The following is a 14,670-nucleotide window of genomic DNA, read 5'->3' on the forward strand; positions in this document are numbered from 1 at the left end:
CATTTTTAAATGTCAGCAGAATTCCGAGAACAATGGAAGAGTTCTGAAGCATTTTTAAACATCAGCAGAATTCCGGGAACAATGGAAGAGATCCGAAGCATTTTTAAACTTCAGCGGAATTCCGAGAACAAGGGATGAGTTCCGAAGCATTTTTAAACGTCAGCAGAATTCCGGGAACAATGGAAGTGTTCCGAAGCATTTTTAAAAGTCAGCGGATTTCCTAGAACAATGGAAGAGTGCCATAGCATTATTAAACGTCAGCGGAATTCCGAGTACAATGGAAGAGTTCCGAAGCAATTTTAAACGTCAGCAGAATTCCGTGAACAATGGAAGGGTTCCAAAGCATTTTTAAATGTCTGCAGAATTCCGAGAACAATGGAAGAGTTCCGAAGCATTATTCAACGTAAGCAGAATTCCGAGAACAATGGAAGAGTTCCAAAGCATTTTTAAAACTTCAGCAGAATTCCGAGAACAATGGAAGAATTACAAAGCATTTTTAAACATCAGCAGAATTCTGAGAATAATGGAAGAGTTCCAAAGCATTTTTAAAACTTCAGCAGAATTCCGAGAACAATGGAAGAATTACGAAGCATTTTTAAACATCAGCAGAATTCTGAGAATAATGGAATACTTCCGAACCATTTTTAAAACTACAGCAGAATTCCAAGAACAATGGAAGTATTTCAAAGCATTTTTAAATGTCAGCAGAATTCCGGGAAAAATGGAAGAATTGCAAAGTATTTTTAAACATCAGCGGAATTCCTAGAACAATGCAAGAGATCCGAAGCATTATTAAACGTCAGCGGAATTCCGAGAACAATGGAAGAGTTCCGAAGAATTTTTAAACGTCAGCGAATTTCGAGAACCATGGAAGAGTTCCGAATGATTTTTAAACATCAGCGGAATTCCGAGAACAATGTAAGAGTTCCGGAGCATTTTTAAACTTCAGTGGAATTCTGAGAACAATGGAAGAGTTCCGTAGCTTTTTTAAACTTCAGAAGAATTCCAGGAACAATGGAGGAGTTCCAAAGCATTTTTGAACTTCAGCAGAATTCCGAGAACAATGGAAGAGTTCCGAAGCATTTTTAAACATCAGCAGAATTTCCAGAACAATGGAAGAGTTCCGAAGCATTTTTAAATTTCAGCAGAATTCCGAGAACAATGGATGAATTCCGAAGCATTTTTAAACTACAGCAGAATTCCAATAACAATGGAAGTGTTCCGAAGCATTTTTAAACGTCAGCGGATTTCCTAGAACAATGTTAGAGTTCCATAGCATTATTAAACGTCAGCGGAATTCCGAGTACAATGGAAGAGTTCCGAAGCAATTTTAAACGTCAGCAGAATTCCGAGAACAATGGAAGGGTTCCAAAGCATTTTTAAATGTCAGCAGAATTCTGAGAACAATGGAAGAGTTCCGAAGCATTTTTAAACTTCAGTGGAATTCTGAGAACAATGGAAGAGTTCCGTAGCATTTTTAAACTTCAGAAGAATTCCAGGAACAATGGAGGAGTTCCAAATCATTTTTGAACTTCAGCAGAATTCCGAGAACAATGGAAGAGTTCCGAAGCAATTTTAAATTTCATCAGAATTCCGAGAACAATGGATGAGTTCCGAAGCATTTTTAAACTACAGCAGAATTCCAATAACAATGGAAGTGTTACGAAGCATTTTTAAACGTCAGCGGATTTCCTAGAACAATGGAAGAGATCCATAGCATTATTAAACGTCAGCAGAATTCCGAGTACAATGGAAGAGTTCCGAAGCAATTTTAAACGTCAGCAGAATTCCGAGTACAATGGAAGAGTTCCGAAGCATTTTTAAACGTGAGCGGAATTCCGAGAACAATGGAAAAGTTCCGAAGGATTTTTAAACGTCAGCGAAATTACGAGAACAATGGAAGGTTTCCTAAGCATTTTTAAACTTCAGCGGAATTCTGAGAACAATGCTATATTTCTGAAGCATTTTTAAAATTCAGAAGAATTCCGGGAACAGTGGAAGAGTTCCAAAGCGTTTTTAAACTTCAGCAGAATTCCGAGAACAATGGAAGAGTTCCGAAGCATTTTTCAACATCAGCAGAATTTCCAGAACAATGGAAGTATTCCGAAGCATTTTTAAACTTCAGCGGAATTCCGAAAACATTGGAAGATCTCTGAAGCATTTTAAAACGTCAGCAGAATTCTGACAACAATGGAAGAGTTCCGAAGCATTTTTAAACTTCAGCAGAATTGCGAGAACAATGGAAGATTTCCGAAGCATTTTTAAACGCCAGCGGAATTCTGAGAACAATGGAAGAGTTCCGACGGATTTTTAAACGTCAGCGTAATTCCGAGAACAATGGAATAGTTCCTTAGCATTTTTAAATGTCAGCGGAATTCCGGGAAAAATTGAAGCGTTCCGAAGCATTATTAAACGTCAGCGGATATCCAAGAACAATGGATGAGTTCCGAAGCATTTTTAAACGTCAGCGGAATTCCGAGTACAATGGAAGAGTTCCAAAGCATTTTTAAAACTTTGTCGGATTTCAGAGAACAATGGAAGTGTTCTGAAGTATTTTTAAATGCCAGCGGAATTCCGAGAGCAATGGAAGAGTTCCGAAGCATTTTTAAACGCCAGTGGAATTCTGAGAACAATGGAAGAGTTCCGAAGGATTTTTAAACGTCAGCGGAATTCCGAGAACAATGGAATAGTTCCGTAGCATTTTTAAACTTCAGAAGAATTCCGGGATTATTGGAAGAGTTCCAAAGCATTTTTAAACTTCAGCAGAATTACGAGAACAATGGAAGAGTTCCAAAGCATTTTTAAACATCAGCGGAATTGCGAGAACAATGGAAGAGTTCCGAAGCATTTTTAAACATCAGCGGAATTGCGAGAACAATGGAAGAGTTCCGAAGGATTTTTAAACATCAGCGGAATTCCGAGAACAATGGAAGAGTTCCGAAGCATTTTTAAACTCCGGCGGATTTCCGAGAACAATGGAAGTGTTCCAAAGCATTTTTAAAATTCAGCGTAATTCTGAGAACAATGGAAGAGTTCCGAAGCATTTTTAAATGGCAGCGGAATTTCGAGAACAATGAAAGAGTTCCGAAGCATTATTAAATGTCAGCGGAATTCTGAGAACAATGGAAGAGTTCCGAAGCATTTTTAAATGTAAGCGGAATTCCTTGAACAATGAAAGAGATCGGAAGCATTTTTAAACTTCAAAAGAATTCCGGGAACAATGGAAGAGTTCCGAAGCATTTTTAAAAGTCAGCAATATTCGAAAAACAATGCAAGAGTTCCGAAGCATTATTAAACGTCAGCGGAATTCCGAGAACAATGGAAGAGTTCCGAAGAATTTTTAAACGTCAGCGAATTTTGTCAACCATGGAAGAGTTCCGAAGCATTTTTAAACTTCAGTGGAATTCGGAGAACAGTGGAAGAGTTCCGTAGCAATTTTAAACTTCAGAAGAATTCCAGGAACAATGGAAGAGTTCCGAAGCATTTTTATACGTCAGCGGAATACCGAGAACAATGGATGATTTCCGAAGCATTTTTAAACATGAGCGGAATTCCAAGAACAATGCAAGAGTTCCGAAGCATTATTAAACGTCAGCGGAATTCCGAGAACAATGGAAGAGTTCCGAAGAATTTTTAAACGTCAGCGAATTTTGTCAACCATGGAAGAGTTCCGAAGCATTTTTAAACTTCAGTGGAATTCGGAGAACAATGGAAGAGTAATGTAGCATTTTTAAACTTCAGAAGAATTCCAGGAACAATGCAAGAGTTCCAAAGCATTTTTAAACTTCAGCAGAATTCCGAGAACAATGGAAGAGTTCTGAAGCATTTTTAAACATCAGCAGAATTTCCAAAACAATGGAAGAGTTCCGAAGGATTTTTAAACGTCAGCGGAATTCCGAGAACAATGGAATAGTTCCGTAGCATTTTTAAACTTCAGAAGAATTCCGGGATTATTGGAAGAGTTCCAAAGCATTTTTAAACTTCAGCAGAATTACGAGAACAATGGAAGAGTTCCAAAGCATTTTTAAACATCAGCGGAATTGCGAGAACAATGGAAGAGTTCCGAAGCATTTTTAAACATCAGCGGAATTGCGAGAACAATGGAAGAGTTCCGAAGGATTTTTAAACATCAGCGGAATTCCGAGAACAATGGAAGAGTTCCGAAGCATTTTTAAACTCCGGCGGATTTCCGAGAACAATGGAAGTGCTCCAAAGCATTTTTAAAATTCAGCGTAATTCTGAGAACAATGGAAGAGTTCCGAAGCATTTTTAAATGGCAGCGGAATTTCGAGAACAATGAAAGAGTTCTGAAGCATTATTAAATGTCAGCGGAATTCTGAGAACAATGGAAGAGTTCCGAAGCATTTTTAAACGTAAGCGGAATTCCTTGAACAATGAAAGAGATCGGAAGCATTTTTAAACTTCAAAAGAATTCCGGGAACAATGGAAGAGTTCCGAAGCATTTTTAAAAGTCAGCAATATTCCAAAAACAATGGAAGAGTTCCGAAGCATTTTTATACGTCAGCGGAATACCGAGAACAATGGATGATTTCCGAAGCATTTTTAAACATGAGCGGAATTCCAAGAACAATGCAAGAGTTCCGAAGCATTATTAAACGTCAGCGGAATTCCGAGAACAATGGAAGAGTTCCGAAGAATTTTTAAACGTCAGCGAATTTTGTCAACCATGGAAGAGTTCCGAAGCATTTTTAAACTTCAGTGGAATTCGGAGAACAGTGGAAGAGTTCCGTAGCAATTTTAAACTTCAGAAGAATTCCAGGAACAATGGAAGAGTTCCGAAGCATTTTTATACGTCAGCGGAATACCGAGAACAATGGAAGATTTCCGAAGCATTTTTAAACATGAGCGGAATTCCAAGAACAATGCAAGAGTTCCGAAGCATTATTAAACGTCAGCGGAATTCCGAGAGCAATGGAAGAGTTCCGAAGAATTTTTAAACGTCAGCGAATTTTGTCAACCATGGAAGAGTTCTGAAGCATTTTTAAACTTCAGTGGAATTCGGAGAACAATGGAAGAGTAATGTAGCATTTTTAAACTTCAGAAGAATTCCAGGAACAATGCAAGAGTTCCAAAGCATTTTTAAACTTCAGCAGAATTCCGAGAACAATGGAAGAGTTCTGAAGCATTTTTAAACATCAGCAGAATTTCCAGAACAATGGAAGAGTTCCCAAGGATTTTTAAACGTCAGCGGAATTCCGAGAACAATGGAATAGTTCCGTAGCATTTTTAAACTTCAGAAGAATTCCCGGATTATTGGAAGAGTTCCAAAGCATTTTTAAACTTCAGCAGAATTACGAGAACAATGGAAGAGTTCCAAAGCATTTTTAAACATCAGCGGAATTGCGAGAACAATGGAAGAGTTCCGAAGCATTTTTAAACATCAGCGGAATTGCGAGAACAATGGAAGAGTTCCGAAGGATTTTTAAACGTCAGCGAATTTTGTCAACCATGGAAGAGTTCCGAAGCATTTTTAAACTTCAGTGAAATTCGGAGAACAATGGAAGAGTAATGTAGCATTTTTAAACGTCAGCAGAATTCCGGGAACAATGGAAGTGTTCCGAAGCATTTTTAAAAGTCAGCGGATTTCCTAGAACAATGGAAGAGTGCCATAGCATTATTAAACGTCAGCGGAATTCCGAGTACAATGGAAGAGTTCCGAAGCAATTTTAAACGTCAGCAGAATTCCGAGAACAATGGAAGGGTTCCAAAGCATTTTTAAATGTCAGCAGAATTCCGAGAACAATGGAAGAGTTCCGAAGCATTATTCAACGTAAGCAGAATTCCGAGAACAATGGAAGAGTTCCAAAGCATTTTTAAAACTTCAGCAGAATTCCGAGAACAATGGAAGAATTACAAAGCATTTTTAAACATCAGCAGAATTCTGAGAATAATGGAAGGGTTCCAAAGCATTTTTAAATGTCAGCAGAATTCCAAGAACAATGGAAGAGTTCCGAAGCATTTTTAAACGTCAGCGGAATTCCGAGAACAATGGAAAAGTTCCGAAGGATTTTTAAACGTCAGCGGAATTCAGAGAACAATGGAAAAGTTCCGAAGGATTTTTAAACGTCAGCGGAATTCAGAGAACAATGGAAGATTTCCTAAGCATTTTTAAATTTCAGCGGAATTCTGAGAACAATGCTATATTTCTGAAGCATTTTTAAAATTCAGAAGAATTCCGGGAACAATGGAAGAGTTCCAAAGCGTTTTTAAACTTCAGCAGAATTCCGAGAACAATGGAAGCGTTCCGAAGCATTTTTCAACATCAGCAGAATTTCCAGAACAATGGAAGTGTTCCGAAGCATTTTTAAACTTCAGCGGAATTCCGAAAACATTGGAAGATCTCTGAAGCATTTTAAAACGTCAGCAGAATTCCGACAACAATGGAAGAGTTCCGAAGCATTTTTAAACTTCAGCGGAATTCCGAGAACAATGGAAGAGTTCCGAAGAATTTTTAAACATCACCGGAATTCCGAGAACAATGTAAGAGTTCCGGAGCATTTTTAAACTTCAGTGGAATTCTGAGAACAATGGAAGAGTTCCGTAGCTTTTTTAAACTTCAGAAGAATTCCAGGAACAATGGAGGAGTTCCAAAGCATTTTTGAACTTCAGCAGAATTCCGAGAACAATGGAAGAGTTCCGTAGCATTTTTAAACTTCAGAAGAATTCCAGGAACAATGGAGGAGTTCCAAAGCATTTTTGAACTTCAGCAGAATTCCGAGAACAATGGAAGAGTTCCGAAGCATTTTTAAATTTCATCAGAATTCCGAGAACAATGGATGAGTTCCGAAGCATTTTTAAACTACAGCAGAATTCCAATAACAATGGAAGTGTTCCGAAGCATTTTTAAACGTCAGCGGATTTCCTAGAACAATGGAAGAGATCCATAGCATTATTAAACGTCAGCGGAATTCCGAGTACAATGGAAGAGTTCCGAAGCAATTTTAAACGTCAGCAGAATTCCGAGAACATTGGAAGGGTTCCAAAGCATTTTTAAATGTCAGCAGAATTCCGAGAACAATGGAAGAGTTCCGAAGCATTTTTAAACGTCAGCGTAATTCCGAGAACAATGGAAAAGTTCCGAAGGATTTTTAAACGTCAGCGAAATTACGAGAACAATGGAAGGTTTCCTAAGCATTTTTAATCTTCAGCGGAATTCTGAGAACAATGCTATATTTCTGAAGCATTTTTAATATTCAGAAGAATTCCGGGAACAATGGAAGAGTTCCAAAGCGTCTTTAAACTTCAGCAGAATTCCGAGAACAATGGAAGAGTTCCGAAGCATTTTTCAACATCAGCAGAATTTCCAGAACAATGGAAGTGTTCCGAAGCATTTTTAAACTTCAGCGGAATTCCGAAAACATTGGAAGATCTCTGAAGCATTTTAAAACGTCAGCAGAATTCTGACAACAATGGAAGAGTTCCGAAGCATTTTTAAACTTCAGCAGAATTGCGAGAACAATGGAAGATTTCCGAATCATTTTTAAACGCCAGCGGAATTCTGAGAACAATGGAAGAGTTCCGACGGATTTTTAAACGTCAGCGTAATTCCGAGAACAATGGAATAGTTCCTTAGCATTTTTAAATGTCAGCGGAATTCCGGGAAAAATTGAAGCGTTCCGAAACATTATTAAACGTCAGCGGATATCCAAGAACAATGGATGAGTTCCGAAGCATTTTTAAACGTCAGCGGAATTCCGAGTACAATGGAAGAGTTCCAAAGCATTTTTAAAGCTTTGTCGGATTTCAGAGAACAATGGAAGTGTTCTGAAGTATTTTTAAACGCCAGCGGAATTCCGAGAGCAATGGAAGAGTTCCGAAGCATTTTTAAACGCCAGTGGAATTCTGAGAACAATGGAAGAGTTCTGAAGGATTTTTAAACGTCAGCGGAATTCCGAGAACAATGGAATAGTTCCGTAGCATTTTTAAACTTCAGAAGAATTCCGGGATTATTGGAAGAGTTCCAAAGCATTTTTAAACTTCAGCAGAATTACGAGAACAATGGAAGAGTTCCAAAGCATTTTTAAACATCAGCGGAATTGCGAGAACAATGGAAGAGTTCCGAAGCATTTTTAAACATCAGCGGAATTGCGAGAACAATGGAAGAGTTCCGAAGGATTTTTAAACATCAGCGGAATTCCGAGAACAATGGAAGAGTTCCGAAGCATTTTTAAACTCCGGCGGATTTCCGAGAACAATGGAAGTGTTCCGAAGCATTTTTAAAATTCAGCGTAATTCTGAGAACAATGGAAGAGTTCCGAAGCATTTTTAAATGGCAGCGGAATTTCGAGAACAATGAAAGAGTTCCGAAGCATTATTAAATGTCAGCGGAATTCTGAGAACAATGGAAGAGTTCCGAAGCATTTTTAAACGTAAGCGGAATTCCTTGAACAATGAAAGAGATCGGAAGCATTTTTAAACTTCAAAAGAATTCCGGGAACAATGGAAGAGTTCCGAAGCATTTTTAAAAGTCAGCAATATTCCAAAAACAATGGAAGAGTTCCGAAGCATTTTTATACGTCAGCGGAATACCGAGAACAATGGATGATTTCCGAAGCATTTTTAAACATGAGCGGAATTCCAAGAACAATGCAAGAGTTCCGAAGCATTATTAAATGTCAGCGGAATTCTGAGAACAATGGAAGAGTTCCGAAGCATTTTTAAATGTAAGCGGAATTCCTTGAACAATGAAAGAGATCGGAAGCATTTTTAAACTTCAAAAGAATTCCGGGAACAATGGAAGAGTTCCGAAGCATTTTTAAAAGTCAGCAATATTCCAAAAACAATGCAAGAGTTCCGAAGCATTATTAAACATCAGCGGAATTCCGAGAACAATGGAAGAGTTCCGAAGCATTATTAAACGTCAGCGGAATTCCGAGAACAATGGAAGAGTTCCGAAGAATTTTTAAACGTCAGCGAATTTTGTCAACCATGGAAGAGTTCCGAAGCATTTTTAAACTTCAGTGGAATTCGGAGAACAATGGAAGAGTAATGTAGCATTTTTAAACTTCAGAAGAATTCCAGGAACAATGCAAGAGTTCCAAAGAATTTTTAAACTTCAGCAGAATTCCGAGAACAATGGAAGAGTTCTGAAGCATTTTTAAACATCAGCAGAATTTCCAGAACAATGGAAGAGTTCCCAAGGATTTTTAAACGTCAGCGGAATTCCGAGAACAATGGAATAGTTCCGTAGCATTTTTAAACTTCAGAAGAATTCCGGGATTATTGGAAGAGTTCCAAAGCATTTTTAAACTTCAGCAGAATTACGAGAACAATGGAAGAGTTCCGAAGGATTTTTAAACATCAGCGGAATTCCGAGAACAATGGAAGAGTTCCGAAGCATTTTTAAACTCCGGCGGATTTCCGAGAACTATGGAAGTGTTCCAAAGCATTTTTAAAATTCAGCGTAATTATGAGAACAATGGAAGAGTTCCGAAGCATTTTTAAATGGCAGCGGAGTTTCGAGAACAATGAAAGAGTTCCGAAGCATTATTAAATGTCAGCGGAATTCTGAGAACAATGGAAGAGTTCCGAAGCATTTTTAAACGTAAGCGGAATTCCTTGAACAATGAAAGAGATCGGAAGCATTTTTAAACTTCAAAAGAATTCCGGGAACAATGGAAGAGTTCCGAAGCATTTTTAAAAGTCAGCAATATTCCAAAAACAATGGAAGAGTTCCGAAGCATTTTTATAAGTCAGCGGAATACCGAGAACAATGGATGATTTCCGAAGCATTTTTAAACATGAGCGGAATTCCAAGAACAATGCAAGAGTTCCGAAGCATTATTAAACGTCAGCGGAATTCCGAGAACAATGGAAGAGTTCCGAAGAATTTTTAAACGTCAGCGAATTTTGTCAACCATGGAAGAGTTCCGAAGCATTTTTAAACTTCAGTGGAATTCGGAGAACAATGGAAGAGTAATGTAGCATTTTTAAACTTCAGAAGAATTCCAGGAACAATGCAAGAGTTCCAAAGCATTTTTAAACTTCAGCAGAATTCCGAGAACAATGGAAGAGTTCTGAAGCATTTTTAAACATCAGCAGAATTTCCAGAACAATGTAAGAGTTCCGAAGGATTTTTAAACGTCAGCGGAATTCCGAGAACAATGGAATAGTTCCGTAGCATTTTTAAACTTCAGAAGAATTCCGGGATTATTGGAAGAGTTCCAAAGCATTTTTAAACTTCAGCAGAATTACGAGAACAATGGAAGAGTTCCAAAGCATTTTTAAACATCAGCGGAATTGCGAGAACAATGGAAGAGTTCCGAAGCATTTTTAAACATCAGCGGAATTGCGAGAACAATGGAAGAGTTCCGAAGGATTTTTAAACATCAGCGGAATTCCGAGAACAATGGAAGAGTTCCGAAGCATTTTTAAACTCCGGCGGATTTCCGAGAACAATGGAAGTGCTCCAAAGCATTTTTAAAATTCAGCGTAATTCTGAGAACAATGGAAGAGTTCTGAAGCATTTTTAAACGTCAGCGGAATTCCGAGAACAATGGAAGAGTTCCGAAGAATTTTTAAACGTCAGCGAATTTTGTCAACCATGGAAGAGTTCCGAAGCATTTTTAAACTTCAGTGGAATTCGGAGAACAGTGGAAGAGTTCCGTAGCAATTTTAAACTTCAGAAGAATTCCAGGAACAATGGAAGAGTTCCGAAGCATTTTTATACGTCAGCGGAATACCGAGAACAATGGAAGATTTCCGAAGCATTTTTAAACATGAGCGGAATTCCAAGAACAATGCAAGAGTTCCGAAGCATTATTAAACGTCAGCGGAATTCCGAGAGCAATGGAAGAGTTCCGAAGAATTTTTAAACGTCAGCGAATTTTGTCAACCATGGAAGAGTTCCGAAGCATTTTTAAACTTCAGTGGAATTCGGAGAACAATGGAAGAGTAATGTAGCATTTTTAAACTTCAGAAGAATTCCAGGAACAATGCAAGAGTTCCAAAGCATTTTTAAACTTCAGCAGAATTCCGAGAACAATGGAAGAGTTCTGAAGCATTTTTAAACATCAGCAGAATTTCCAGAACAATGGAAGAGTTCCCAAGGATTTTTAAACGTCAGCGGAATTCCGAGAACAATGGAATAGTTCCGTAGCATTTTTAAACTTCAGAAGAATTCCCGGATTATTGGAAGAGTTCCAAAGCATTTTTAAACTTCAGCAGAATTACGAGAACAATGGAAGAGTTCCAAAGCATTTTTAAACATCAGCGGAATTGCGAGAACAATGGAAGAGTTCCGAAGCATTTTTAAACATCAGCGGAATTGCGAGAACAATGGAAGAGTTCCGAAGGATTTTTAAACGTCAGCGAATTTTGTCAACCATGGAAGAGTTCCGAAGCATTTTTAAACTTCAGTGGAATTCGGAGAACAATGGAAGAGTAATGTAGCATTTTTAAACGTCAGCAGAATTCCGGGAACAATGGAAGTGTTCCGAAGCATTTTTAAAAGTCAGCGGATTTCCTAGAACAATGGAAGAGTGCCATAGCATTATTAAACGTCAGCAGAATTCCGAGTACAATGGAAGAGTTTCGAAGCAATTTTAAACGTCAGCAGAATTCCGAGAACAATGGAAGGGTTCCAAAGCATTTTTAAATGTCAGCAGAATTCCGAGAACAATGGAAGAGTTCCGAAGCATTATTCAACGTAAGCAGAATTCCGAGAACAATGGAAGAGTTCCAAAGCATTTTTAAAACTTCAGCAGAATTCCGAGAACAATGGAAGAATTACAAAGCATTTTTAAACATCAGCAGAATTCTGAGAATAATGGAAGAGTTCCAAAGCATTTTTAAAACTTCAGCAGAATTCCGAGAACAATGGAAGAATTACGAAGCATTTTTAAACATCAGCAGAATTCTGAGAATAATGGAATACTTCCGAACCATTTTTAAAACTACAGCGGAATTCCAAGAACAATCGAAGTATTTCAAAGCATTTTTAAATGTCAGCAGAATTCCGGGAAAAATGGAAGAATTGCAAAGTATTTTTAAACATCAGCGGAATTCCTAGAACAATGCAAGAGATCCGAAGCATTATTAAACGTCAGCGGAATTCCGAGAACAATGGAAGAGTTCCGAAGAATTTTTAAACGTCAGCGAATTTTGTCAACCATGGAAGAGTTCCGAAGCATTTTTAAACGTCAGCGAATTTCGAGAACCATGGAAGAGTTCCGAATGATTTTTAAACATCAGCGGAATTCCGAGAACAATGTAAGAGTTCCGGAGCATCTTTAAACTTCAGTGGAATTCTGAGAACAATGGAAGAGTTCCGTAGCATTTTTAAACTTCAGAAGAATTCCAGGAACAATGGAGGAGTTCCAAAGCATTTTTGAACTTCAGCAGAATTCCGAGAACAATGGAAGAGTTCCGAAGCATTTTTAAACATCAGCAGAATTTCCAGAACAATGGAAGAGTTCCGAAGCATTTTTAAATTTCAGCAGAATTCCGAGAACAATGGATGAGTTCCGAAGCATTTTTAAACTACAGCAGAATTCCAATAACAATGGAAGTGTTCCGAAGCATTTTTAAACGTCAGCGGATTTCCTAGAACAATGTTAGAGTTCCATAGCATTATTAAACGTCAGCGGAATTCCGAGTACAATGGAAGAGTTCCGAAGCAATTTTAAACGTCAGCAGAATTCCGAGAACAATGGAAGGGTTCCAAAGCATTTTTAAATGTCAGCAGAATTCCAAGAACAATGGAAGAGTTCCGAAGCATTTTTAAACGTCAGCGGAATTCCGAGAACAATGGAAAAGTTCCGAAGGATTTTTAAACGTCAGCGGAATTCAGAGAACAATGGAAGATTTCCTAAGCATTTTTAAATTTCAGCGGAATTCTGAGAACAATGCTATATTTCTGAAGCATTTTTAAAATTCAGAAGAATTCCGGGAACAATGGAAGAGTTCCAAAGCGTTTTTAAACTTCAGCAGAATTCCGAGAACAATGGAAGCGTTCCGAAGCATTTTTCAACATCAGCAGAATTTCCAGAACAATGGAAGTGTTCCGAAGCATTTTTAAACTTCAGCGGAATTCCGAAAACATTGGAAGATCTCTGAAGCATTTTAAAACGTCAGCAGAATTCCGACAACAATGGAAGAGTTCCGAAGCATTTTTAAACTTCAGCGGAATTCCGAGAACAATGGAAGAGTTCCGAAGAATTTTTAAACGTCAGCGAATTTCGAGAACCATGGAAGAGTTCCGAATGATTTTTAAACATCACCGGAATTCCGAGAACAATGTAAGAGTTCCGGAGCATTTTTAAACTTCAGTGGAATTCTGAGAACAATGGAAGAGTTCCGTAGCTTTTTTAAACTTCAGAAGAATTCCAGGAACAATGGAGGAGTTCCAAAGCATTTTTGAACTTCAGCAGAATTCCGAGAACAATGGAAGAGTTCCGTAGCATTTTTAAACTTCAGAAGAATTCCAGGAACAATGGAGGAGTTCCAAAGCATTTTTGAACTTCAGCTGAATTCCGAGAACAATGGAAGAGTTCCGAAGCATTTTTAAATTTCATCAGAATTCCGAGAACAATGGATGAGTTCCGAAGCATTTTTAAACTACAGCAGAATTCCAATAACAATGGAAGTGTTCCGAAGCATTTTTAAACGTCAGCGGATTTCCTAGAACAATGGAAGAGATCCATAGCATTATTAAACGTCAGCGGAATTCCGAGTACAATGGAAGAGTTCCGAAGCAATTTTAAACGTCAGCAGAATTCCGAGAACAATGGAAGGGTTCCAAAGCATTTTTAAATGTCAGCAGAATTCCGAGAACAATGGAAGAGTTCCGAAGCATTTTTAAACGTCAGCGAAATTACGAGAACAATGGAAGGTTTCCTAAGCATTTTTAATCTTCAGCGGAATTCTGAGAACAATGCTATATTTCTGAAGCATTTTTAATATTCAGAAGAATTCCGGGAACAATGGAAGAGTTCCAAAGCGTCTTTAAACTTCAGCAGAATTCCGAGAACAATGGAAGAGTTCCGAAGCATTTTTCAACATCAGCAGAATTTCCAGAACAATGGAAGTGTTCCGAAGCATTTTTAAACTTCAGCGGAATTCCGAAAACATTGGAAGATCTCTGAAGCATTTTAAAACGTCAGCAGAATTCTGACAACAATGGAAGAGTTCCGAAGCATTTTTAAACTTCAGCAGAATTGCGAGAACAATGGAAGATTTCCGAATCATTTTTAAACGCCAGCGGAATTCTGAGAACAATGGAAGAGTTCCGACGGATTTTTAAATGTCAGCGTAATTCCGAGAACAATGGAATAGTTCCTTAGCATTTTTAAATGTCAGCGGAATTCCGGGAAAAATTGAAGCGTTCCGAAGCATTATTAAACGTCAGCGGATATCCAAGAACAATGGATGAGTTCCGAAGCATTTTTAAACGTCAGCGGAATTCCGAGTACAATGGAAGAGTTCCAAAGCATTTTTAAAACTTTGTCGGATTTCAGAGAACAATGGAAGTGTTCTGAAGTATTTTTAAACGCCAGCGGAATTCCGAGAGCAATGGAAGAGTTCCGAAGCATTTTTAAACGCCAGTGGAATTCTGAGAACAATGGAAGAGTTCTGAAGGATTTTTAAACGTCAGCGGAATTCCGAGAACAATGGAATAGTTCCGTAGCATTTTTAAACTTCAGAAGAATT

This window comes from Phyllobates terribilis, unplaced genomic scaffold, assembly GCF_046119375.1.
Source record: "Phyllobates terribilis strain yellow unplaced genomic scaffold, ASM4611937v1 Scaffold_2__4_contigs__length_985480577, whole genome shotgun sequence".
In the NCBI taxonomy this organism is placed as follows: domain Eukaryota; kingdom Metazoa; phylum Chordata; class Amphibia; order Anura; family Dendrobatidae; genus Phyllobates; species Phyllobates terribilis.